Below are 27,412 nucleotides of genomic sequence, written 5' to 3' on the forward strand. Positions count from 1 at the left end.
AATGAAAAAGAAACATATAATCCAGACTGACACCCCAATGCAGTACCTAGGGAGTGTTGCTCTGTCCAAAGTACCACCTTTCAAATGAAACGATCATCTCAAGGTCCCACCTGCCCTCTTGGGTGGCTGGGAAAAATCACAAGGTTGCCGCAAGAGATCCTTTCTCACTCATCAGTTTCTGAATGCCTGTAATATTTTTACAGGTTTCACCCTGTGCAATAAGCATCACAGATTGTGCTGTGGTACACTAACGTTCTGTTGCGCATCTTAACTTCAGCGTCAACAATTACAGATAATTCGGACCACAAAATGACACTCTGAATGAGGACGTTACAGATTAGGGAGAACCAAAGGTCACAGTTATAAACTGTGTAAGGTCAGATCTTAGTATTTGTCAGGAGTAGGTTCCTTTTCCTACAGTGGCAGTCTGGGTCCGACCACAGTTCATGAAGTGATGCCATTGGCTAATTCCACAGAGAGAACGCAGGACCTGATTTGTAGGGGGACATCACCTCACAGAGGACAGTGAATTCTGCTGGAGAAGGGAGGGGCAGTCAGAGAGGAACTTCACAGATTATTCTCTCCCCCCCCCACCTCCCCCAAATTTGATGGGGTTTTTAATCTGGTTTTCAGCCCTGTCAGGAGATCCCATTGGGCAGTATATCACAATAAAAGACTGGAAGAATGAAAGGATTTCATTGGAAATACATTCATCATTCAAGATACGCCTGCAGATGATTAAAAGGAAGGGATTTATCCTAGAAATAGGATGTTACTCAATAACCCCGTGATCCACTGAAGAAAGAATTTAAATTTTATAGAATGACAAAAAAGGTTTCGGTTTCTTGGAAGTCAGTCAGGAAGCCTGATTACTTTTCTTTGAACCCGCTATCTGTCTTTGTTCTTAAGCCTTGCTGCTGCCCGAGCCTGAAGCTGCTCCATGTACAGCTCCACTGTATACAGTGGTGATAAGGTTCAAGGTTGGTGCAGCTTGCACTGCGGCACTCTGCAGAACTGAAGGTCAGTTTACCCAGCCTGCACTGTTCTCAGTCCTTTCCAAGCAGCCTGTGTTCTCCAATAGAAATCTGTGACCACGGAAGCCTATTGCAACTTTCACTTAACTACATATCTCACTTAAAGAAATGACAATAATGAATTTCATGTGCTTACTTTGGGGAAAAAAGATCCCTAGAATTCAGTAATGAAGGGAGAAAAGCACACACAATAACCAATAATACCCTGGTGTTCTCACTTTGCCCTCTCGATATGCTGTCAACAAACGCACGGCAGGTTAAAGTTCACCTGCACAGGCCCTGTGAATGAATACTAAGGCCACAGGCCTGACGTTCCATACTGCGAGGAACAAAGCCCACACACACTCTATCCGCCTTCGAACAAGGGAAAAGGAAGCAGGAGAAACCCATTCCATTAATCATGGCTGATCTTTTGCCTCAGTGCCAATTTCCTGCTCTAACTCCTATATCCCTTGATTCCCTTAATATCTAAAAATCTATCAATTTCTTTTTTGAGTGTGCTCAATGACCAAGCCCCCATGTCCCCCTTGGGTAAGAGAGTCTTATTTCAAAGATTCACCACTCTTTGCGTGAAGAAATTTCCTCTCATCTCAGTCCCCCTGAGACTGTGGCCCTGGTTCTAGGCACCCCAACCATGGTAGGAAAACAACCCAGCAACCAAGATGTTAGCTTCTGCTCTAATGTCAATGATACAAAGTCTTTGCCATTGAACTGTGCCAGAAATATTCTGGAAACCTTCCAATATAAACAGAAACATGAAGAATATTAAAGTCTTAAAGGCCAAACTCACCCCGTCATTCAGACCAATTTAAATGAAGAAATTATCAGTTAAAGAGAAATTCCTACAACATGCGCTTTAGGTTACATCCTCTACTTTGGAATAAATCCAGAGTACAATCTTTAATTGCAATTTCTTCATTCCAGCGTGCGTTGAATGTATGGGAGTGTTGCCCTGTGTGTCAGAGTTACACGGTCAGGGGCTCAGCCCACACTCCAGAGACACGAGCACCCAAAGAGTATGAGAGTACAGCACTGCTGGAGGGGCGATCCTCCAGGTGAGATGTTACACTGAGGTCCCAGTTATGTCTTTCTAAAGAGTAGAGTTCTTATTCAGCCAATATTCATCCCCCAAGAACCATCAACGAAACAGGTTGTCTTCTGCACAAAGTGGTTGTCATATTACCATAGCAATGGTACCGATATATCCAACGTACTTAAAGCAGCTGGAAAGCCCTGCGGAACACCCCAGGATTGCGGTAGGGACTACATCAGTGTAGATTCTTTGCCCGAACATAAACATCATCTCACAAGAGCTCAGCCACCTCGCACCCCCCCCCCCCCCCGAGTTACTCCCCAAGGGTCTCAGGGGGATGTTCCAGTTGATATGCACGCTGGTGGTCGATACGCCTGAGATATCAATAGCACAGTATCCACATTCAGAACGTACCTCCACATTAAGAAGACGGTATCAATTTTTAAAGGATTGTAGCTATCTGTAATTGGTCAATCACTCAACCTGTTGTGATGCTTTGTCATGTGGGAGGGACAGAACAAGTATAGCAGCTACAGTGACATGGGTTCAGTTGGTGGGAATGTGGGAGAGAATAGGTTACAGGGAAATGGGGGGGGGGGGGTTGGGGAAGGGATGGATAGGAATGCTCTGCGAGCCAGCATAAACTCAATGGGCCAAAAGGCCTCCTGTGTTGTAATACAAGCAACCCGCCCTCACTTTTTGACCCCTCCCACAGGTAACGACTGCGTGGAAGACTGCAGCCCCAACAACACTCAAATGGCTCGATGCTTTCCAGGACAAAGCAATCTGCTTTATCATCAGCCTATCACACCAATTCAACCAACCATTCCCTCCGGGATATGACCAGAGTAGGCACCATCTACAGGAGGCAACAGAGCAGCCTGCCTCGACTATGTCACCCAAAACCACAACATTCACCCTACAGTGCCAGGAACACTGCCATCTCTAAGTTCCCACCCAAGTCAGACCATCCAGCTCAGACATACGTCACTGATCATTAACCACCGCTGTATCAGAATGCAGGAGTGTCAGCCAGTATTATGTGCTCAACACTCTACAATGGGCACGAATCCTCAACTTCCCAATGCACAGTATTGCCCACAAAGGCACAGAAAGCATTTCATTGGCCAAGGCACCTGGTGAATTCCCCTGATCTTAGCAGCAATGGGATCCTTGGCATCCAGCTGAGAAGGTAGATGGGACCACCGCATCCGATGGGACCAGCACATCTGATGGGACCACAGGATCTGATGGGACCACCGCGTCTGACGGGGCCACCGCGTCTGACGGGACCGCCACATCTGTAGTTAACACCATTTCTGACAATACAGCACACTCTCAGCTTGAGAACTCGCATCACCAGGTTCAAGGACAGCTTCTATTCCGCTGTTATAAGACTCTTGAAGAGACTTCTCACACGGTAAAGATTAACTCTTGAACTCTCAATCTACCTCATCATGGCCCTTACATTTTATTTGTCTATCTGCATTGCATTTTCTCTGTAACTGTAACACTATATTTTGCATTCTGTTATTGTTTTCCTTTTGTACTACCTCGATGTACTTCTGTATGGAATGATGTGTCCGGATGGCATGCAAACGAAGCTTTTCACTGTATCTCAGTACATGTGACAATAATAAACCAATTACCACAGTATCAGACAGGATTATGTTCTCAGATTTCTGGACCACATGGCATGCCACCAAATGAGCCAAGACTGAGCACGTTATGCTTACCCAAAATTCCATGTACTGAGCACCAATTCTGCTTATTTAGGTCAGTCTGTTAACTCACTCATGGGACAGGAGTCACACAGTTCACGTTACAAGAGGAATTCAAGGGCCTCTTAAGGTGCGGCAGCCTGCAATATTAATCCATCTGAACCTGGGAGGGACTTGGGTCTAAATTTACATCCTGAAGCAGTGAAGAAGTCAGATTCAGTTCACCAGTGGCCACCTCCCCAAGGGACTGGCTGTCGGCAATGTACTGTGCATGGCAGTGTAGCGGTTAGCGTAATGCTATTACAGCGCCAACAACCCGGGTTCAATTCCGGCCGCTGTCTGTAAGGAGTTAGTACGTTCTCCCCGTGACTGCGTGGGTTTCCTCCAGGTGCTCCGGTTTCCTCCCACATTCCAAAGACGTACGGGTTAGGAAGTTGTGGGCATGCTATGTTGGCGACACTTGCGGGCTGCCCCCAGAACACTCTACGCAAAAAGATGCATTTCACTGTGTGTTTCGATGTACATGTGACTAATAAAGAAATCTTATCTAATGGGCATGTAACTGGGTGCATAAAGTAGCCCGAGCCAACATGTGGTCATCCACCACTTGTCGAGAGCTACTGCCAGAGTTTAACCAAACAAAATAAATGGCATAACTGGAGACCCTGCCACACCAGGGATCTGGTTTGTGTTCCAGGTACAGTGGTTGATTGGCAGCTCACTACACCAACCGCCACTGGGAGTGTTTTTCGGAAATGGTCAGAGGCCAACCACCACCTTACCTTCTCTGGGCAGATGTTCCCACTTGCACAGTTTATTCCAAATCAGTTCAGGAACTGCTGACTGATAAGGAAAGTCAAGTCATACAATCATCTAGTACAGAGGAAGGCCAAATGGCCAGAATGTCCTGTGTCAACTCTTTAAAGAGCGGTCCAACTTGTGCCACTCCCCATGGTTCGGCAATATGCTTCTCCTTGCAGTATTTATCAAATTCCCTTCAGAAATTTGTGATTAAATCTGCCTGTATCACCCCTTTCATGCAGTGCATTCCAGATTACCGCTCACAGCACAGCGACGCAGCCAGGGCAGCACAGTGGCGCAACTGGTAGAGCTGCTGCCTCGCAGCACTGGAGACCTGGGTTCAATTCTAGCCTCGGGCCCCGTCTGTGTGGAGTTTGCCCGTTCTTCCCGTGACTGAGTGCGTTTCCTCCAGAAGTTCTGGTTTCTTCCCACAACCCAAAGAGGTGTAGGTTGGTAGGTTAATTGGCCGCTGTAAATTGCCCCTAGTGTGTAGGTGAGTGTTAGAATCTGGGGGAGGAGGAGTTAATGAGATTGGTGGTCAGCACGGAACTGGTGGGCCGAAGGGCCTGTTTCCATGCTGTACATCTCTATGAATCTAAAGCTCTGCTCTTGTTTCTGTTTTCACTGTGTTGCAAATTTTGGTTCTGCACTGACAAGTGTTTTGAGTTCACCTTGGCAGGACCCTGCTCTCTTCTTGGTCCGGTGTCGCCTACAATCTGCAGAGTATCTTTACTGTCCAGTGTCTAATTTAATGAAGCCCTAACCTATTGGTCATAGACCAAGAGGCTTGGATATTGTTACCACACACATGCTGTTAAATACTTTCAGAAGATGGAGTGGATGTGGAGAGGATGTTTCCAGTAGTGGGAGGGTCTAAGATCCGAGGGCACAGCCTCAGAATAAAGGGACGTCCCTTCAAAACTGAGATGAGGAGGAATTTCTTCAGCCAGAGGGTGGTGTCTGTGGAATTCGTTGCCACAGAGGGCTGTGGAGGCCAAGTCATTGGGTGTACTTAAGGCAGAGAGTGATAGGTTCTTGATTGGTAGGGGGGTTAAGGGTTACAAGGAGAAGGCGGGAGAATGGGGTTGAAAAAACACTCAGCCATGATTGAATGGCGGAGCAGACTCGCTGGGCCAAATGGCCTGATTCTGCTTCTATATCTTATGGTCTTATTATGATCTCCTTTGAATGAACAGAGGGTAAGCGTGAGCTACAGTTGATAGGGCAGTGTAACAGTTCACCAGTACATTACAACATTAGAGAAACAAAGGACTGCAGATGCTGGACTCCTAGAAGAAAAACACGATGATGCTGGAGGAACTCAGCAGGCCAAGCAGCATCCATGGAGAAAAGCAGGCGGTCAACATTTCAGGTCAGGAGCCTTCTTCAGGACTGAAGATAGGAAAAGGGGAAGCCCAATATATAGGAGGGAAAAGCAGAGCATTGATAAAAATTTTTATCAATGCTCTGCTCTTTCCCTCCTATATATTGATAAAAATTTTTATCAATGCTCTGCTCTTTCCCTCCTATATATTGATAAAAATTTTTATCACTGCTCTGCTCTTTCCCTCCTATATATTGATAAAAATTTTTATCAATGCTCTGCTCTTTCCCTCCTATACTGTATATTGGGTTTCCCCTTTTCCTATCTTCAGTCCTGAAGAAGGGTCCTGACCCGAAACATTGACCGCCTGCTTTTCTCCACAGATGCTGCCTGGCCTGCTGAGTTCCTCCAGCATCATCGTGTTTATCACATTACAACATTTCTACGTTAGATTACATTTTGTAAGTCCATGTGGGAGTTTGCTAGTTCATTGCATCATGACTACATTAGTTTTAAAACACAACACAGCTCACCACCACATCTGATATTGGCTGCAAAGAGTCCTACTCCTCAGTAACCAGCCTTTTAGCCCAACAGTTATCCTCCAGCCTTACTGACAGGTCCTCTCCTGCTGAGTTCCGTGTGAGGAGTGAGATTTATACATAAACCATAGGAGCAGAATTAGGCCATTCGGTCCATCAATATTGCTCCACCACTCAATCATGGCCGAGATTCTTTTTCTCTGAACCCCATTCTCCTGCCTTCTCTCTGTAACCCTTAACCCCCTTACCAATCAAGAACCTGTCAATCTCTGCCTTAAATACACCCGATGACTTGGCCTCCACAGCCCTCTGTGGCAACGAATTCCACAGATTCATCACCCTCTACCCTCCTCATCTCAGTTCTAAAGGGACGTCCATTTATACTGAGGCTGTGCCCTCGGATCCTACATTAGAGAAAGGAATAAAGGCATCTTAAACTCAAGCATGCTCTCCCCTATAGTTTGCAGACTGTCAATTAGTCCATGAAATGGCAGATTTCCAATCAGACTTTTTTTAATATGAGATTTGTAATCTGATGCAGTCAGTACTTTTCCTGGAGATTTCATCTTTTTGTTTGCTTTACTTGCCCTGTCACATAATTCAGCAATTATGTTAAATGTATGAAGGTCCACTTTGTTGGAAAAGATTGACAATTCTAATGTGAAACAATGGTATTGACAGATGCAAGAGCTTGATAATAATTGTCCAGACCAGGGAGCAATGGTAACCTTTGTCCTCATGCTTTTACAGGACGTGGGAACCAATGGCAAGACCAACATTTACTGGGTCGCCTCGGGACTTGCCGACCTGCTTGAGGGAAGTTTGGAATCAAGCAAAAGCTTGTGTGGAACTGGAGTTACTGATCAGTTGGACTGGAAGGGGACAGTTTATTTCCTTCCCTGAACAATTTGGGCTTTGCCAAAAATCTACCAGCTTCAAAATTTTCTCCTTCCAGAGTTTTTGTTAATATTGAACTCTCAGACTGCCACAGTGAGGTCTGAACCAGTTCAAAATCATACAGGTGGTAACTAACACATTGCACTATCATACCCTTCACTACTTAACAGACCCATCAGTCTACTTGTAACCTGGTACCACGTGTGTGTCTGGTGGCACCAGGACCACTACAGCACATGCACCCTCATGAGGAGAGTTCCATTCACAAAAAGCAAGCGGCCAATTAAATTAAGCGTTGACTAGGGTCAATGAGCTGATTGGTCCTTTGTTGACCATGAGTTACAGAAGCCTTCCAGCCAATCAGTGATTGTTCCCCAGCCTGGGAAGGAGACAAGAGCTTAAAGCCACCCTACTTTAGTTTATCAGGACAAACAAGCACCAAGACCTGGCTTGGCTAGCGGTGAGAGGGACCCTCCCAGTCAGATCCTTCCTGGACACATGACGTATCATCCCCAACGCACGCTGCCCTCGGGATGGCTGTGGTGAGGGGGAGACGGTCGCCCACCTCTTTGCAGACTGTAGATTTTCTAAGAGGGTGTGGAGACGGAATCAAGGGTCCATGTCCCGGTTCATCCCCAGCAGCTGCGCGACAGATCTATGGGCTGTTCCCAGGGACACATACCGAGACAGACATCAAGTGCTGCTGCAAGGACATCAGCTCGGTGGAAGATGCCCTTTGGTCTGCCCGAAACTTGTTGGTCTCCCAGCACAGCGAGATGTCCGTAGGGGAATGCTGTCGACTGGCACATTCCAGGCTGCAGGAGTCTGTGCTAAGGGACAACCTGAAGCTCAGTGCAGCCAATGCAAAGGCTCTGTGGGGAAGGACCACAGTCTGGGCTCCTTCCGCTACCGCACATGGAGGGGCTGAGTCGGGTGGGGAAGCCCCTCAAACAGTGGAAGGGTTTAGCACCCCAGGGGACCACATAAGTGGCAATCATGCTATGGTTTTAAAAATATTGTTAACACTACTGAATGTATTGACCAAGTGACACTAAGAATGTAAAGGGTTTTCCACTGTGTCTTGTTCTTTCTGTATATATATTTTATTATGAATGAAGTTTATTTTTGAAATTAAAAAATGAAGAAAACTATATTTCATTCCTACTTGCGAGGAGACCTCTCTAATCCTAAGTGCCTCACGTTAGCTGGGAATTGGGTCCATGCGAAAAGCAGCAGAAACGGACAAAACCATCCAGAGGGACTACCCAGCAGGTAGTGAGGGAGTGCTGCATCGCCAGAGATGCCATACTTCGGATGAGGTGTTAAACCCATCCCCTCTCCATGAATGTCAACGATCCCACGGCACTCTTCGAAGAAATGCAGGGGAGTTTTTCCCAGTATTCCAGTCAGTGTTTATTCCTCACTCCATATCACAGCCATTCCTCAATAACAAAAAGGTTACATTCGTGGAAAATGTGATTCAATAATTAAGAAGGCTCTGTGAAACGCATTATGGGTATCCTGGTACAATGCAACATATTCACAGAGAGTGTTACATCAAAACAAATAGCTTCCTAAAACAAGGCACCTACTCCAAAGAATCAATGCGGTGACAGCGAAAATTTATAAATCAAATGTTAATAAGTCAAGTAATGCCTGTATCAAAACAGACTTTCTGATCATTATTTCATTGCTGTTAATGGGAAGTCGCTAAGGTCAAACTTGATGTACCTAAGAGAAACAAAGGAGCTGGAATCCAGATGAAAAACACGATGATGCTGGAGGAACTCAGCAGGCCAGGCAGCATCCGTGGAGAAAAGCAGGCGGTCAACGTTTCGGGTCAGGACCCTTCTTCAGGACTGAAGATAGGAAAAAGGGGAAGCCCAATATGTAGGAAGGAAAAGCAGAGCAGAGATAGGTGAACAAAAGAGGGGAGGCAGGGTGGGATGTACATTTCCTACATTATCACACATTACTTTAAAGAACTTCATTAGTTGTAAGGAAATTCGGGTGCCTTAAAGGAATGTGAAACAGCACAAGTGCAAGAATTCCAATCATCCTCCTCTCTATCCTAAACACAACAGGCCTGGTGCTTCACAGTTGGTCACCCCAATGGGCAATGAGTTAATACTTCCTGCATCAGGAGAACTTCAAACCAACACACAAAGGGAGCAAGCATGTGGTTTCCCTACAACCTGCTGGTTCTCCATCTGAAGGAGCTATCCGAGTGTTGCCAACTAGCACATTCCCAAGACGTGTTGCAAGGTGCCCTTACATGGGGTGTGTCCTGCACAAAGCAGCTATAGAGAAAGACTAATATACCAGCTTCAACTGATTTCTCCAACAACAAATTCTTTTGCGAATACCGATGAAAAGTATTCACTTAGGACCGCACCAATACCTTGAGGGTCCAGTTGTGGGCCCTATTTTAAGATAAGATATTTATTTATTAGTCACATGTACATTGAAACACACAGTGAAATGCATCTTTTTGCATTACTGAGAATGTGCTGGGGGCAGCCCGCAAGTGTTGCCACACTTCCAGTGCCAACATAGCATGCCCACAACTTCCTAACCCGTCCATCTTTGGAATGTGGGAGGAAACCAGAGCACCCGGAGGAAACCCACGCAGACACGGGGAGAATGTACAAACTCCTTACAGACAGCGGCTGGAATTGAACCCGCGTCGCTGGCACTGTAATAGCGTTACGCTAACCGCTACACTACTGTACCACCCATGTTGTCATTTTCCCCTTATAGAACACCTTCAGATTTACCTTAATCCTCTCCGCCAGTGATTTTTTGTGACCCCTCTTAGCCTTCCTAATTTCCTTTTAAAGTACCTCCTTACATTTTTTTATGCTCTTGACAGGCCTCCCCAATCATTAGTTCCGTATACCTGTTATATGCTTCCTTTTCTCTCTTTATCCAACCCTCGATATCCCTCGATATGCAGGATTCCCTGTATTTACCCTTACAGGAACATGTTGGCCTTGAACTTTAGCTACTTCTCCTTTGAGTGCTTCCCACTGTACAGATGTAGACTTACCCACAAATAGATGCTCCCAAACTCAGCGGGTGAGGCTGTGAAATGGACAGCCAATGTTTCAAGTCAAGACCCTTCATCAGGACTGGCGGCCCAGGGTTCCTCCAGCATCTTGTGTGTTGAATAATTTAAACTTTGTTTCCCAAATCTCAAACCTTCTTCACTCAGTGAAAGCAAATGGCATTTCCCCAAGTCTCAACCTGCAGCAATCTTTTACACCCAGGGTCGACAGACAGGGAGTGGGGTTGATACCTCACCTGAAGGGCAACACTACTGACAGAGGGACTGAGTGGTGGAGAGAGGTTGAGCAGGTTGGGACTTTTATCCATTGGAGTGTAGGAGAATGAGGAATGATCTTACAGAGGTGTATAAAACCATGAGGGGCATAGAGAGGGTGAATGCGCACAGTCTGTTTCCCAGGATTGGGGAATCAAGAACTAGAGGGCATAGGTTTAAGTTGAGAGGAGAGAGATTTAATAGGAACCTGTGAGGCAACTTTTTCACTGAGAGAGTGGTCAGTATATGGAACGAGCTGCCAGACGAAGTGGTTGAGGCAGGTACAATAACAACATTGAAAAGGTACTTGGACAGGTACATGGATAGGAAAGATTTAGAGGGAGAGGGGCCAAAGGCGGGCAAATGGGACAAGCTTAGATGGGAATCTTGGTCGGTATGGACCAGTTGGGCTGAAGGGCCTGTTTCCGTGCTGTATGACTATGACAGTGTGTCACTCCAACAGTATTGTCCTGAGACATCAGACTAGTTTTTGATGCTCTGTTATCCCAGCTCCTTTGAAATTCCTCTTATTCACAAGTGATTCCAGCCGTACTTGCCAATACCGCAGCTTGCCTCTCAAACTTCCGGGAATTCTTCGTAAAAGTATTTAATTTATCATTTGGATTGGGAAAGCCATCCCTCCGTCTCACCACTGGCTCCCAGCCTTGCTTTTACTGCTGACGCCCTTTGACCTTAAAACAATAGTGCACGTAACAACCGACGCAGGTTCAAATTGTTTTCAAAAGGCAAGGTTGCTATGACTCACATTTAAAACATTAGTACCTCTCCCCCTCATAGCACTGAATATCCGCAACAGGCAACAATAGCAGAGCCCCTCACAAACCTTTGCACTGCAAGCATTTAACCCTTCACTGGCCATATTCATTGAGGCAAGACACCTTGCATCAGTAGTGAATGCCGTTGTGTGTAAGATCCTGTCCGGCTGCATCACAGCTTGGTACAGTAACTGTCTTGCCCAAGACTGCAAGAAATTGCAGAAAGTTATGAATGCAACCCAGTCCATCATGCAACCCGGCCTCCCCTCCATGGACTCTGTCTACACTTCCCGCCTGTCTCGGGAAAGCAGCTGACATAATCCAAGACCCCTCCCACCACAGTCATTTTCTCTTCTACCCACCCCCCCGCTCCCCCATTGGGCAGAAGATACAAAAGCTTGAAAACACACACCACCAGGCTCAAGGACAGCTTCCATCCCGCTGTTATAAGACTCTTGAACAGACCTCTTGTACGATAAAGATGAACCCTTGATCTTTCAATCTACCTCGTCGTGGCCCTTGCACCTTATTGTCTGCCTGCACTGCACTTTCTATGTAACTGCAACACTATGTTCTACATTCTGTTTCTTTTGTACTACTTCAATGTACTTACGTATGGAATGATCTGTCTGGATGGCACACAAAGTGTTTTACTGTACCTCAGTACATGTGACAACAATAAACCAATTACCACTACTCTTTCCCCCCCCATCTTCTTATTCTGGCTTCTGCCCTCTTCCTTTCCAGTCCTGATGAAGGGTCTCGGCCCAAAACGTCGACTGTTTATCTCCCTCCATGGATGCTGCCTGACCTGCTGAGTTCCTCCAGCACTTTTTGTGCGTTGCTCCAGATTCCAGCATCTGCAGAATCTCCATATTACCACTACCTGTAGCCCGATGCTAGTAATCTACTGGGGCCTTCTGCAGCATCCACCAAAACTGGAACAGTAACTTCTAAGCAGAGGATCAGTAAGGATTTGAAGGGATTGCACTTTCCCTGTAACTGTAACACTATATTCTGCATTCTGTTATTGCTTTTCCCTTTGTACTACCTCGATGTACTGATGTCTGGAATGATCTGTCTGGGTGATATGCAAAACTAAGTTCTTCCCTGTGTACGTGACAATAATAAACCAATTACCAAAGAGAAAGAGAGTCCGGGGGAAACAGAAATTGACTGATTGAGACAGGAAGGAGAGGCAAAGAACAGGAAAGAACTTGTATTTCTAGAGCAACAGCAAACGCTTGAAATACTCAGCAGGTCAGGCAGCATCCGTGGAGGGAGAAACAGAGTCAACAACTCACGTCAATGGCCCTTCATCTGCTCTGATACTGAGTGGTTGGCCTCTTCAGTATCCCCAGCATTTTCTGCTGTTTCCTGCATTCGCTGTACCTTGCTTTTGTATTTCTCTCTTTCATTTCACCTTGTCCCAAAGTGCTCTCTAGCCGATGAAGTGCTTCTCAAAAGTGTGATCACTGTTGTAATGAGGGAAACGCAGAAGCCAATCTGTCGACAGCAGGCCCCCGTAAGAAGCAGTGATGTAACTACCAGATCACAGACTAACTGCTGGAGGAACTCTGAAGGCCGAGCAGCATCTGTGGGAGGGGGTGGGGAAGGAATGGTTGACGTTTCGGGTTGAAACCCTGCATCAGTCCTTCCCACCCCCCCCCCCCCCCCACAGATACTGCTCGACCCACTGAGTTCCTCCAGCAGATTGTGTGTTGCTCCAGATTCCAGCATCTGCAGTCTCGTGTCTCCTTTTAACCTCCAGACGAACCTGGTTAGTTAGAGGGAAATGATTTTTACCTGGAAAAGCAATCCTGCATGTTAGAAGCGCTGAATTTAACCCTCACCAACCATCCTGCATTCAAATGCAGCTTCCAAAACTAGCAATTCATCCAGTATAATGGGACACACGGTGACACAGCGGGAAGAGCTGCTGCCACACAGATCGAGAGACCCAGGTTCATTCCTGACCTCGAGTGCTGTCTGTGTGGAGTTTGCACGCTCTCCCTGTAGCTGCGTGGGTTTCTTTCCCCACATCACAAAGACGTGCAGGTTGGTAAGTTAATTGGCCACTGTAAACTGCCCCAAGTGTGTAGGTGAGGGGTAGAATCTGGGGGGAGGGAATTGATGGGAATGTGCAGAGAATACGTAAAATGGCAGTGTAAATGGGAGGTTGATGGTTGGCATGGACAAGGTGGGCCGAAGGGCCTGTTTCTGTGCTGTATGGCTCTATGACTCTCTGATTCTACATTTAAAAATATGGGAGAGGCTAGAAGAAAAAGAGCAAGGTCCATCTCCTTCACCTTCCACTATCCTGACAGTGGCAGACTACAATACCAGCAGAATGTCGACTACAGACCGTCCTTGGGTTATAAACACCGGACTTACAGACACCACTACATACGAACGAGCTCCCACAATATTAAATTCAATAGGCAGATGTACACACATACACTCGTTCCTACAGTCAGCAGAACTATTTGCTCTCTCTCTCTCTACTTATAGTAATTGTTCTTTCTTATAACTCTTATACCATTTGTAAGATAAGATTTCTTTATTAGTCACATGTACATCGAAACGCACAGTAAAATACATCTTTTGCATAGATTGTTCCGGGGGCAGCCCGCAAGTGTCGCCAACATAGCATGCCCACAACTTCCTAACCCGTACGTCTTTTGAATGTGGGAGGAAACCGGAGCACCCGGAGGAAACTCACACAGTCACGGGGAGAACGTACAAACTCCTTACAGACAACGGCCGGAACTGAACCCGGGTCGCTGGCACTGTAATAGTGTTGAGCTAACTGGACCATACTGTGGAGGTATGGTTACCACATCGAGTGATTTTTATGTATTTTCCAACCTTCGGACAAAATCGGCTGTAGAAACAAACCTATTCATTACCCAACCTGCGGCGCGGTAGCGTAGTAGTTAGCACGACGCTATTACAGCGCCAGCGATTGTTGTTTGATTCCCGTCGCTGTCTGTAAGGAGTTTGTACATTCTCCCCGTGTGTCTGCGTGGGTTTCCTCCAGGTGCTCCAGTTTCCTCCCACATTGCAAAAACGTACGGGTAGGTTAATTTGGGTTTAAAATGGGCAGCGCGGACTCACTGGGCCGGAAGGGCCTGTTACAACGCTGTAAATAAAATTTTTTAAAAATTTAATCACTGCAATTACCAGTTAGAAAATCTCCCACATCCCCACGATGTTCAGACTCCAATAACATCTGAAGCCTTTCAGTGACCCATCATTCTCCACTACCCCCAACACATGCACTCATCTGATGGAGATACAACTGGCCGCGACCCAAGGAGATTTTAGACCTTCAGACTTCATTTAAGACACCTATCAAGCTCATTAGTTCAGTAGAGCAGCAAATGCAAGGAAATAGGCAATTATCTACCAACATTACCTTGCTAGTGTACTAATTCGGGAATAAGTGACTGATTTAGGATGTCCACACAAATTTGTTCAACCACTTCCACCTGACATGGTACCAGCGTGATGGGTTGGCTTCATATCTTCAGACACCACTGAGTTGGGCTTTATTTTTAAAGTTAACTCGATGTGAATGACTAGAATTTTCATGTTCAGCATCAGCAGAAAAACGTGCAAATCATTAAGCAAATCTAATTTCACCTTCCCCCCTGCCCCCCCCGCCCAGTTTTAAATAGATTCCTTCCAACTCCCGAACCCCTCAGCACTTCTTCTCCCTCAGATTCACAACATGGGTTTGTTCTGTGCGACAAATCCACTCAGAATACTTCCATCGAGACTTGGCAGCTCTGGTGGAACATGTGCCACCGTGCGTCATGGTCTGGTGATGGAGTCTAGAGGTCTAGAATTCACTGGAGTGTAGGAGACTGAGGGGTGATCTCATAGAGGTGTATAAAATCATGAGGGGCAGAGATAGGGTGAATGCACACAGTCCTTTTACTGGTGTTGGGGAATCAAGAACTAGAGGGCATAGGTTTAAGATGAGAGGGGAGAGATTTAATAGGGACCTGAGGGGCAACTTTTTTTTACACAGAGGGTGGTCCATATATGGAATGAGCTGCCAGAGGAAGTGGTCGAGGCAGGTACTGTACATTAACAGCATTTAAAAGGTACTTGGACAGATACATGGATAGGAAAGGTTTAGAGGGATATGGGCCAAATGTGGGCAAATGGGATGGGAATCTTGTTGGCACCGACCAGTTGGGCTGAAGGGCCTCTTTCCATGTTGTATGACTCTGTGACTCTACAACTGATTGGATAAGGAACCTCAGAACCACAGTCCATGCCACCACCGTGGCATCGGTTAAACCTTGCTGGGCAACAGATGAAGCCCCAATTCTCTAGCATCTTCACAAGCTCAGGACGTCCCAGCGAGCTTTCTGAAGCGTAACCAATGCTGAGATGCGGGGAAATGCCCACTTAGTCACACTATACGTGCAACTTGCAGACTGATATTTGCAAATAATATCATTGGAATGCCAAAGAGTAGCCCAAAGATTCAGTTCTACTTGATGCACACTGCTCATGTTTAATCACTTTAAGTGTTCGACAACAAGGCTTTTTAATGGTTCAGTAACTAATTGCTGTAATTCCAGTCCAGCACATCACAGGAATCATACAAAGTCCAATCCAGATTTCTAGCTTTGGGCATTCCTTTGATCATGATCAAAGTCCTTTGTAATTCTGAAGACATCAATCAAATCGGCTGTCAGGCTTGCTCACTTCCAGAGAAAATCCATCAGGCTGAGGGATGTGCCTGAACTTGGTAGCAGACCAATGTGTTGCATATTATACAACACAATCTCAAGCCCTTTGAGCCTGTACTACAAAGAAAACGATTGAACCACATCTTAATTCCATTGATGTCCTTCACTGCCAATAATCCAGTGATATTATTGGTGAAAGTTTCAACTGACCTGCAATTCCATTACCATTCAGGGTGAGGGTTACAGATTTCTTCTGTCCTTTATTTCCTAATTTCACTCCTGAATAGATTAGCTCAAATATTCTGATTCAGTTCAAAAAGCAAACTGCTGGAGGAACTCTGCGGGTCAGGCAGCATCTGTGGAGGCAGAGGGATGGTCAACATTTTGGGTCAAGGACGGAGAGCGTAGAGGGCAGATGGTCAGCATAAAGAGGTGAGGGGGGCGGTGAGGTGAGGGGGGCAGTGAGGCAGGAGCCGGCAAGCGAAAGGTGACCATCCCTTTGCCTCCACAGATGCTGCCTGACCCACTGAATTCCTCTAGTAGTTTGTTCCTCAGTCCTTTGCAGAAAAGGCATCACACACAACATAACATCGTCAGAGAGCAATGAGGCTACAGTGATGGGTATGGGGGGGGTGGGGGGGGAAGGAGAGAGGATGAGAGGCTGGGTCGAGGGAGGTACCAGATTATGGGGTTTGGCCACTTCAGCCAATCCAGTGAAACTTAGAAGGTGCAAAGATCATTCATATCCTCCCTCCTGTTTACAACAAAAGTCAAAATCTATTTTATTTCAAAATTAGAATTTTGTTTCAAAATTAGAACAAGAGCCACCTCGGGAGTGAAGGTTGTTGCCTGGCAGGAGGGAGGTTAAAGAACATGCTCACACTTGCTCAGCCAAACAGATTTTATTGGCATTTCTCACCCTCACCCCTGACAACAGTGCTGTCATCCTGTGTATCATAAGGTCATTGAGTTATACGGCACAGGCTTGTTGGACTCAACTGTTTTAAGTAGTTTTTTTAATATGTATAGTGTTTAATACACCTAAAATGGCTGTACAAGATATAACCGCTTCTTAGCTTATTGGTTCATCCATCAGGAGAATACATGTTTTCTCATTGGTTGGTTTTGCCACGGGGATCTAATAGGTTTCCTGATTGGACTATCGTTAGCTAAGGAGTATCTATTATCTCAGGAATAAAAGGTGTCGTTTTTTATTAATATCTCTCTTACTTATCTTGCTCCCTTTTGCTCTCTTGCTCACTTCCCCCGGCCCGAGCTCATCTTTAGTTCCTTTGTCTCGGCTCATCTCCCAGTAGTAAAGCTGGTGCCATGTGCTCTTTGTTTTAAACTTTTCCATTAAAACTTTGTGAAGCACTAAGTTGTTTCCAACTCATTCCTGGACTCCTGAAAGAACCTGCGGATTTAAAAACAACTGGATCCGACAGGCTCTTCAGCCCAGCTTGTCCATGCTGACCTCCTGCCTATACTAATCCCATTCACCACCACTTGGTCTATAGGCTACTATGCTTTGGCTAATTCAAGTGTTCATCCAGATGCTTCTTAAATATTCTGAGAATCTCTGCTTCTACTCAGGCAGCGTCTTACCAATTCCAACCACCCTCTGGGTGAAAAAATTGTACCTCAAATCCCTTGTAAACTTCCTGCCCCTTACCTTAACACATAACCTATGATTATAGACACCTCTACTTTGGAGAGAAGTTTCTTACTGTGTAGCTTATCTCTGTCTCTCCTTAATCAAGTCCCCCGTCAGCCTCCACCACTCTAGGGGGAACAGACCCAGCCTCTTCTGTCATCACTGAAACGCTCTGTCCCAGGGAATCATTTACAGGACAGCACCACTGCCAAATCCCAACTGCTCTAGAAATGGTCAGACTTGAAGCAGCAGTGTGGGTTTGAGAGGCCCAAGTGGAATGGTTGGACCTTGGTCGGGAAAGGGTTAAAGTGATTGCTCTTCTGCGACATTAGTGTCTGGCATCGGAAAGTGAGAAGGGGAGTTCTTGAGCATATCAGGGAAGCAGAGACCAAACTGGTAACAAAGAAAGGGACAAGCTCCTTGTCCTCAGAGGAGAAAGAGGAGGAAATATGGAAGTGAAGTCCAAGCAGACAGTTTGTAGTAAAAGTGAAACTTCCCAAAACTCTCTAAAATATGCCAGAACAATTGGACAAATCATGAAGAGAGAATCTACATTCACTGTTAAGGCAGTCAAGGCTGTTTCTCACTGCACTGATAGGGCAATGTCAGGACAGGAAGGCAACTGAGGAATTTGGATAGATAGGTGGATAGCAAGGAGGAAGGGAAGGGCCAAAACTGAGTTGGAAACATGGTATTGAGACCACGGGCTTGTTACCCTTGGCCAAAGGCTCCAAGTTTGGAAGTTTGCTTTGAGGGGACTTAGATCCTCAGTCAGCACCAGTTTAAACCCACACAGTTCCTCACCCAGCTTGTTAAAACTGGGTCGTCTGCAATATGGAAAGAGGTGAGACTTTGTTTATGCAAAGTCAGGGACGCATGAACATATATCAGGAGCAGGATTCACCATTTAACAAAATTAGAGCCCATTAGATTGCAACTTCAACTCCACATTCCCAGCTTATCAGGTAACCTTTCACCCCCTTGTTTATCAAGAATCTATCTGTCTCTGCCTTAACATCGCTCGAAGACTCGGTTCCCACTACCCTTGAACTTTGCTCGAAGACTCTGCTTCCACTACCCTTGAACTTCGCCCGAAGACTCTGCTCCCATTACCCTTGAACTTCGCCCGAAGACTCTGCTCCCACTACCCTTGGAAGAAGAGTTCCAATGACTCACAATCCTCAGAGAATAATTCACGCTTCATCTCTTGCCTCTCTCCAAGGTGAACGCAGAATGGCTGATTGCTGATCAATGAGCTGATCGGTGCACAGATTGGATGACAGAGCCATAGAGTCATGCAGCACCTGAACAGGCCCTTCGGCCCAACATGTCCATGCTGACCACAGCACACTCATCTGTACTAATCCCATTTTCCAGCCCCTCAGCCCACAGCCTTCACTGCCCTGATCTTTGAGAGCTTTGATACACTGTAAAATGTAGTGTGCAAGTCACACTGATGTATAAACACGCCACCTACCAACACCTCACACCCAGTTTTGGAGACTTCAAAAGAAATCATCTTTCTTGGATTTAATGCACATTTAGCTTTTCCTTTTGAGTTCACAGAATTGTAGAAAGGATCCCTTTCAACCCAATTCATCCATGGCGGCAGTGTTGCCTATCCACACTAATCCCCGCATTAGGCCTGTTTCCCTCTAGTTTCCTATCCAAATGCCTTTTAAATATTGAAATTATATCTGCCTCCCTCCACCAATTCCTCTGGCAGCTTGTTCCAGATAACCACCACCCTCTGTGTGAAAAACCTACCCCTCAGATCTCCTTCGAACTTCTTCCATCAGAATTTTATAAATTACATATTTGAATTCCAGTCACTTCTCAAAGTGCTGAATGAGGTTCGGGATTCAAATAAATTAGATAGAACAAGGCTGGAACAGTGCTGAAACCGTGAAAAAGATAGGAAAGGGGATCAGGAGTAGGCCACTCAGCCCCACTAGCCCAGCAAACTCAGGACCCTGTTCCAGTTTTCTCTCCATATCCCTTGATCCCTCTAGACCCAAGAACAAGTGTCTGCCTACTGGGTGTGAGGAACCGTGCAGGGTGTGTCTGGAGCGCACAAATGATCCAGCATTGCTGTCTCCAGCTGTGAGACAAAGATCACCAGACAATCTGCTGGAGAAAATCAGCGGGTCGAGAAGCGAAGAAAGGGACTGTCGACGTTTCGGGTCGGAACCCTGCATCAGGACTGCTGCTCGACCCGCTGAGTTCCTCCAGCAGATCGTTTGTTGCTTCAGGTTCCAGCATCTGCGGTCTCTTTGTGACCCAGGCATAGCACCACTCCCTGGATTCAGTCTGTCAAAGGAAAAGATGGTTGGTTATGGGCAAAATAACCACAATGATTTGGAAAAGCAAAATTTTAATCAAAAATGTCACCCCAAGCCATCTGTGTGAGAACACTAGGGGCTAAAACACACAGAATGTGAAGATTAACCTGACACCAGTTACTAGTGGACAACTCTGGTGTATTGCATTCATTTCTGGTCACCCCATTGTAGGAAGGATGTGGAGGCTCTGGAGAGGGTGCAGAAGAGGTTTACCAGGGTGCTGCCTGGATTAGAGGGTATATGCTATGGGGAGAGATTGGACAGGCTTGAGTTGTTTTCCCTGGAGCGTCGGAGGCTGAGGGGAGACCTGATAGAAGTTTATAAAATTATAAGAGACGTAGAAAGGCTAGACAGTCAGAATCTTTCTCTCAGGGTAGAAACGTCGAATGCTAAGGGGCATGCATTTAAAGTGAGAGGGGGTAAGTTCAAAGGAGATGTGCGGGGTAAGTTTTGTTATACAGAGAGTGGTGGGTGCCTGGAATGCGCTGCCAGGGGTGGTGGTGGAGGCAGATACGATGGAGACGTTTAAGTAGCTCTTAGATAGGCACACAAACTCAGCAGGTCAGGCGGCACCTGTGGAGGGAAATGGACAGTCGATGTTTCGGGTCGAGACCCTTCATCAGGCTAGAGTAGAAGGGTTAGGTTTTCGTTTCAGAAGGGCCACAGCTGGAGTACTGTGCACAGTAACGGCCTCCTTATTTAAGGACAGATGTTCACATGTTGGAAGCAGTTCAGAGAAGGTTTACTAGGCTCAACACCTCCCACTCCATCTGGGTAGTCTACAACCCGATGGCACGGACATTGAGTTTTCCAATTTTAGTAACCCCCTCCGGTGGGTTCTTTCCCTCTATTCCTCACGCACCCCGCCCCCCCCCCCCCCGCTCTCCTTCTGCTCCTCTTTTGGCCCTCCCATTTGTATGCCCTTTCCCACAAACCCACTCCCCAGACCCCCATCACCCATCTTCGTCCCACTCCCCCTCTTGGTTCCATCCACCCCCTACACACACACACACACACACACACACACACACACACACACACACACACACACACACAGAGCTCACCCACAGGTTTCCCTCCTCACCACCCTGGTTCTGCTTCCACCTGCTGTACACCTCTCCCCGATGGTTCCCATTCTCACCTCCTCTACTTCTCAGAGTCCAGCACCGGGAGCCCTTTGTGTTCCTGCTTATCTCCCCCTCCAACCTTCACCCTCTCCTCGCTCCATCTGCCTCTCATTTTGTTATCCTCTCTGTCCGCCTCCATCTATCATCCACCTGCCACAACTCCACCCCCGCTCCCCTCCACTTCCTGACACCACCTGCCTGTCATCTTTCACCCCTCCTCAGTCCACCAATCGCCTCAAGCTCCTGTCTCACCACATCCCCTCTCCGCTCTCAGTCCCGGTGCAGGGTTTCAACCCGAAACGTCGACAATTCCTTCCCCTCCCCACGCAGATGCTGCTCGACCCGCTGAGCTCCCCCAGCGGATTGCTTGTTTCCGGGCTCACATCTGGAATGGGAAGATTGTCCAATGAGGGAAGATTGGACAAGCAAGGCTTGTATCCTCTGGAGTTTAGAGCAAGGATCAATATGATTGAAAGACATATGATCCTGAGAGGTCTTCACAGGATGGATGCAGAGAGGATATTTTTGTTGTGGGTGATTTTAGAGTTAGGAGTCACTGTTTGGCTTTAAAGTAAAGAGGTTTAAAGAGGACATGGCTTTAAAGTAATGGGTGGGAAGTTCAAGGGAGACATCAGAGGAAGGTTTTTTACCCAGAGAGTGGTTGGGGCATGGAATGCTCTGCCTGGGGTGGTGGTGGAGGCAGGTACGTTGGTCAAATTCAAGAGATTACTAGATAAGCATATGGAGGAATTTATAATAAAGGGATATGTGGGAGGAAGGGGTTAGACAGTATTAGGCGAGGTTTAAAGGTCGGCACAACATTGTGGGCCGAAGGGTCTGTATTGTGCTGTACTGTTCTATGTCCTATGTTTAAAAATAAAGGATCACTTACTTAAGACAGAAATAAGGCAAAATATTTTCTCTACAAGAGTCATAGATCTTTGGAATGCACACCTTCAAAAGGTGTGGAAAAAGTCTTTGAATATTTTAAGGCAGTAGATATATAATAACCATGGGGGTGAAAGGTCGCAGTGGATTTAAGGCTACATAGAACAGTACAGCACAGGAACAGGCCCTTCGGCCCACAATGTTGTGCCGAACTAGTTAAGCTAATGACACCTAATCCCTTCTGCCTGCACATGGTCCATATCCCTCCATACCCTGCATATTCATCTAAAAGCCTCTTAAACCCCTCTATCATATCTGCCTCCACCACCACCCTGGCAGCACATTCCAGGCACCCACCGCTCTCTGTGTAAAAAGCCTGCTCCGCACATCTCCTTTGAACTCACCTCCTCTCACCTTAAATGCATGCCCTCTGGTATTAGACCTTTTGACCCTGGGAAAAAGATACTGGCTGTTAACTCTATCTACGCCTCTCATAATTTTATAAGCTTTTATCAGATCTCCCCTCAGCCTCCACTGCTCCAGAGAAAACAACCCAAGTGTGTCCAACCTCTCCTGGTAGCACCAGCCCTCTAATCCAGGCAGCATCCTGGTAAACCTCTTCTGTACCCTCTCCAAAGCCTTCACATCCTTCCTGTAGTGGGGCGACCAGAATTGAATGCAATAATCCAGATGCAGCCTAACCAGAGTTTTATAAAGCTGCAACATAACTTCCTGATTCTTGAACTCCGTGCCTCGACTAATAAGGGAGAGTATGCCGTAGGCCTTCTTTACCACCTTATCAACTTGTGTGGCCACTTTCAGGGAGCTATGTACTTGGACCCCAAGATCCCTCGGCACATCAACACTTTTAAGGGTCCTGCCATTAACTGTGTACTTTCCATTAAGACCATAAGACAAAGGAGCAGAAGTTGGCCATTCGGCCCATTGAGTCTGCTCTGCCATTCTATCATGAGCTGACCCATTCTCCCATTTAGCCCCCATTCCCCCGCCTTCCCACCATAACCTTTGATGCCCTGGCTACTCAGAGACCTATCAATCTCTGCCTTAAATACACCCAATGACTTCGCCTCCACAGCCGCCCGTGGCAACAATTAAGGTGCAAGGTCACAAGGTAGATCGTGAGGTCATAGTCCATCTCATCATATAAGGAACCATTCAATAGTCTTATCACAGTGGGGTAGAAGCTGTCCTTAATCCTGGTGGTACGTGCCCTCAGGCTCATGTATCTTCTACCCGATGGAAGAGGAGAGAAGAGAGAATGTCCCGGGTGGGTGGGGTCTTTGATTATGCTGGCTGCTTCACCAAGGCAGCGAGAGATACAGACATCTACTCTGTCCAGGCCCCTTAACATTCGAATTGTTTCTATGAGGTCCCCCCTCATTCTTCTGAACTCCAAGGAGTACAGCCCAAGAGCCGTCAAACGTTCCTCATATGTTAACCCTCTCATTCCTGGAATCATTCTGGTGAATCTTCTCTGAACCCTCTCCAATGTCAGCACATCCTTTCTTAAATAAGGAGCCCAAAACTGCGCACAGTACTCCAAGTGAGGTCTTACCAATGCCTTATAGAGCCTCAACATTACATCCCTGTTCTTATATCCTATTCCTCTCAAAATAAATGCCAACATTGCATTCGCTTTCTTCACCACTGACTCAACCTGGAGGTTAACTTTTAGGGTATCCTGCACGAGGACTCCCAAGTGCCTTTGCATCTCTGAATTTTGAATTTTCTCCCCATTTAAATAATAGTCTGCCCATTTATTTCTTCTACAAAGTGCATGACCACACACTTTCCTACATTGTATTTCATTTGCCACTTCTTTGCCCATGGTCCTAATCTGTCCAAGTCTCTCTGCAGACTCTCCGTTTCCTCAACACTACCCGCCCCTCCACCTATCTTTGTATCATCGGCAAACTTAGCCACAAAGCCATTTATTCCATAATCCAAATCGTTGATATACAACGTAAAAAGAAGCGGCCCCAACACGGACCCTGCGGAACACCACTGGCAACCGGCAGCCAACCAGAATGGGATCCCTTTATTCCCACTCTGTTTCCTGCCAATCAGCCAATGCTCTATCCATGCTCGTAACTTTCCTGTAATACCATGGGCTCTTATCTTGTTTAGCAGCCTCATGTGCGGCACCTTGTCAAACGCCTTCTGAAAATCCAAATACACAACATCCACTGCATCTCCTTTGTCTAGCCTGCTTGTAATTTCCTCAAAAAATTGCAGTAGGTTTGTCAGGCAGGATTTTCCTTCAAGGAAACCATGCTGAGTTCGGCCTATCCTGTCATGTGCCTCCAGGTACTCCCGTAACCAAATTTACTTTCTATTTACATTTGATCTCCCAAAGTGCAACTCCTCACACTTGGCCAGTTACAATCAGATCAGCCTCAGGGCAGGTTTGAGAGGCTGAGTAGCCAACTTCTGCTACTAGTTTATATGTTCATATGCAGACTGAAGCCCATTCTCGATGGATCATTTTTTTCTGTTCTGAAACAAAAACCTGAATCACTCCTTGGGATACTCAACATTTGTTTTTTTTGGATCACAGTCAAGCAGACGCATATTTAGGCTTCAACTTGTCCATTTCAAAGTCAAAGTGGAGTTTATTGTCATACGCACAAGTACATGTATGCACAGGTGCAATGGAAAACTTACTTGCAGCAGCATCGTGGGCACATGGCATTTTCAAAAAGGTGATGAACCTTAGTTCCTGAAAGGGAAGTTTCTTTCCTGTTCTAACTTACCCTCAGAAGTAAAAGTTGTAAAGGAGCACACAGAAGCATCAGCACATTCACCTCAGTCTGACTGTTAGAAAAAGCTAAACTGTAAGCAAATACCGATGGTTCAAAGGGAACTCCAAATCTACATTACAACAGTGAATCACCTTAAAAGTTCTGTTCCTGCTTGTGACGTGCTTGGTTATAAAAGGCCCTACAGAAATGCAAGTTACTTTTCTTTCAAACAGCCCATCAACTTTTCCAAGACTCACAGGTGCGAAAATAATTCAGCACCTATTTAAATGCTCAAGTAGGGGCTTCTTAAAATCCTCCCTTCTTAAACCTGGCTTCTTGGTGAGAGATGGCCATAAGGTATCCTTCAAGTAATTGTTTCAACACTATGAAGGTCAGCGGGATTGCATAGATACAGTCACAAGGAAGGCGCACCAGTGTCTTTATTTTCTTAGGAGTTTAAGGAGGTTCAGCATGTCACCAAACACTGTAACAAACTTCTACAGATGTACTGTTGAAAGTGTCCTGACTGGTTGCATCGTGGTCTGGTACGGCAATTCGAACGTGCAGGAACGTAAGAAGCTGCAGAGAGCAGTGGACTCAGCCCAATACATCACGGGCACATCCCTCCCCACCATCAGTAATATTTACATGAGGCTCTGCCTCAGGAAGGCAACATCCATCATCAAAGATCCCCACCATCCGGGCCGTGCCATCTTCTCAGGAGGTACAGAAGCCTGAAGTCCCACACCACCAGGTTCAAGATCAGTTACTTCTCTTCAACCATTCGGTTCTTGAACCAACCTGCACAACCCTAATCACTACCTCAGTATAGCAACACTATGACCACTTTGCACTACAATGGACTTTTTGTTTATTCTAATTGAGTTCTTTCTTATAAAAGTTGTGTATAATTTCTGTTTTTCTTGTGAATGTTGTGTATCTGATGCTCTGTGCCTGTGATGCTGCCGCAAGTAAGTATTTCATTGCACCCGTGCACACATGTACTTGTGCATATGACAATAAACTCGACTTTGACTTTGGGTGATCTGACAACATGAACACCCATGAACAAGGTAATTTATTCTTTTACCTGAACTCCTTTGGAGAACACCTTTTAATTAGATCATTATATCCAAGTCCTATTTCCCTCTGAAATCCATACCCAACAAAACTATTCATCTTGCACCTCAACAAAGATCTTGGGGAGACAGGTTGTTATGGCAACCTGTCCCACCGAACTCAGCAAACAGAAATCGGGCCTTCTGAGCCAGATCAAGTCACAACCACTATGCACCTTCATCCCTGATACAACTCCAGAAGCAACTCCACGTAAGAAAAGAGATCTTGCATTTATATAGCTCTTTTCATAACAGAATACCCCAAAACAATCTATAGGGTAAGTGAAGGTTAGCCTGTAATTCTGCAAATAAACACAAGGCAACAGTGGAATGGTTGGTTAGGGAAGTGTAGACAAACCATATAGATAGGAGGATCCCAGGCTCCATTTCAGTCTGTACCAGCCCGATTTCAATCAGGGAAAGCCAACACAAATGGATGCTGGCCGGCCACAGATCATGCTCTCTATCCAGTGGCCCTTCCTGGAAAAAGTCTGGAGTACCGGACGGAAACAGATCGGCTCAGCATTCAGGTCCATGTCCCATCTGGTCATCCATACCCACCCAGGACCAATGTGTAGAGCGCCCACTCGAGCAAGATACCCAAGGACAACAGCAACCAGATCCGTTCCTTCGGAAAACTGGCAGAGAAAGGGACAGAAGTGTGGCGATGCCAATGGAGATGGAGGTGGCGCCGCAGTTATTTAGCAGACTTGCGATCCAGAGCTCAAATCCCACGTTGGTGGCTGTGCAATTTAAATTCAGCTAATAATTTGGAATGAAAATCTGTTTTTAAAGACAAACTAGTCCCACAGAACACTACGCAAAAAGATGCATTTCACTGTGTTTCGATGTACATGTGACTAATAAAGATATCTTATCTTTTATCTTTAGTAATTCTGTAGAAATGACTAATGTGCTTGAGGGTTGGAATCTGCCTTCCTTACCTGATCTAGATTATATGTGACTCCAACCCACTTGTGTGGCTTGCAGTCCCTGAAATGGGCAAGTTCATGCTGCAATAAGTACTGGCAATGTTGGATCTACCACCCCACTCCCCAAAACAAATGTGGCACCCTGCAGTTACCAGCTTTCCAGAACAACGGGGTTAGAAAGTGAGAAACAGACCACTCTGGACTTAATGGACAATGAACTTGAATCCCTTAATAATCAGATGGTAAGAGGCAGAATTCTCATTCTGCAGCTCCGGCATTCAATTCCCAGAGTTGGGGAATTGAGAACTAGAGGGCATAGGTTTAAGGTGAGGGGGAAAAGATTTAAGAGGAACTTGAGGGGCAACTTTTTTGCACAAAGGTTTATCTTGAGATAAGAGATTTCTTTATTAGTCAAATGTCCATTGAAACA

General features: G+C 46.1%; 1 protein-coding gene across 2 annotated transcripts in view; it reads right to left on the reverse strand.

The window, feature by feature from the left end:
- itpr2 (inositol 1,4,5-trisphosphate receptor, type 2) overlaps positions 1-27,412 on the reverse strand; it is a 286,274-nt gene that overhangs the window by 240,038 nt on the left and 18,824 nt on the right. The window lies entirely within an intron of this gene.

The sequence above is a fragment of the Pristis pectinata genome, chromosome 19 (assembly GCF_009764475.1).
Source record: "Pristis pectinata isolate sPriPec2 chromosome 19, sPriPec2.1.pri, whole genome shotgun sequence".
NCBI classification, from domain to species: domain Eukaryota; kingdom Metazoa; phylum Chordata; class Chondrichthyes; order Rhinopristiformes; family Pristidae; genus Pristis; species Pristis pectinata.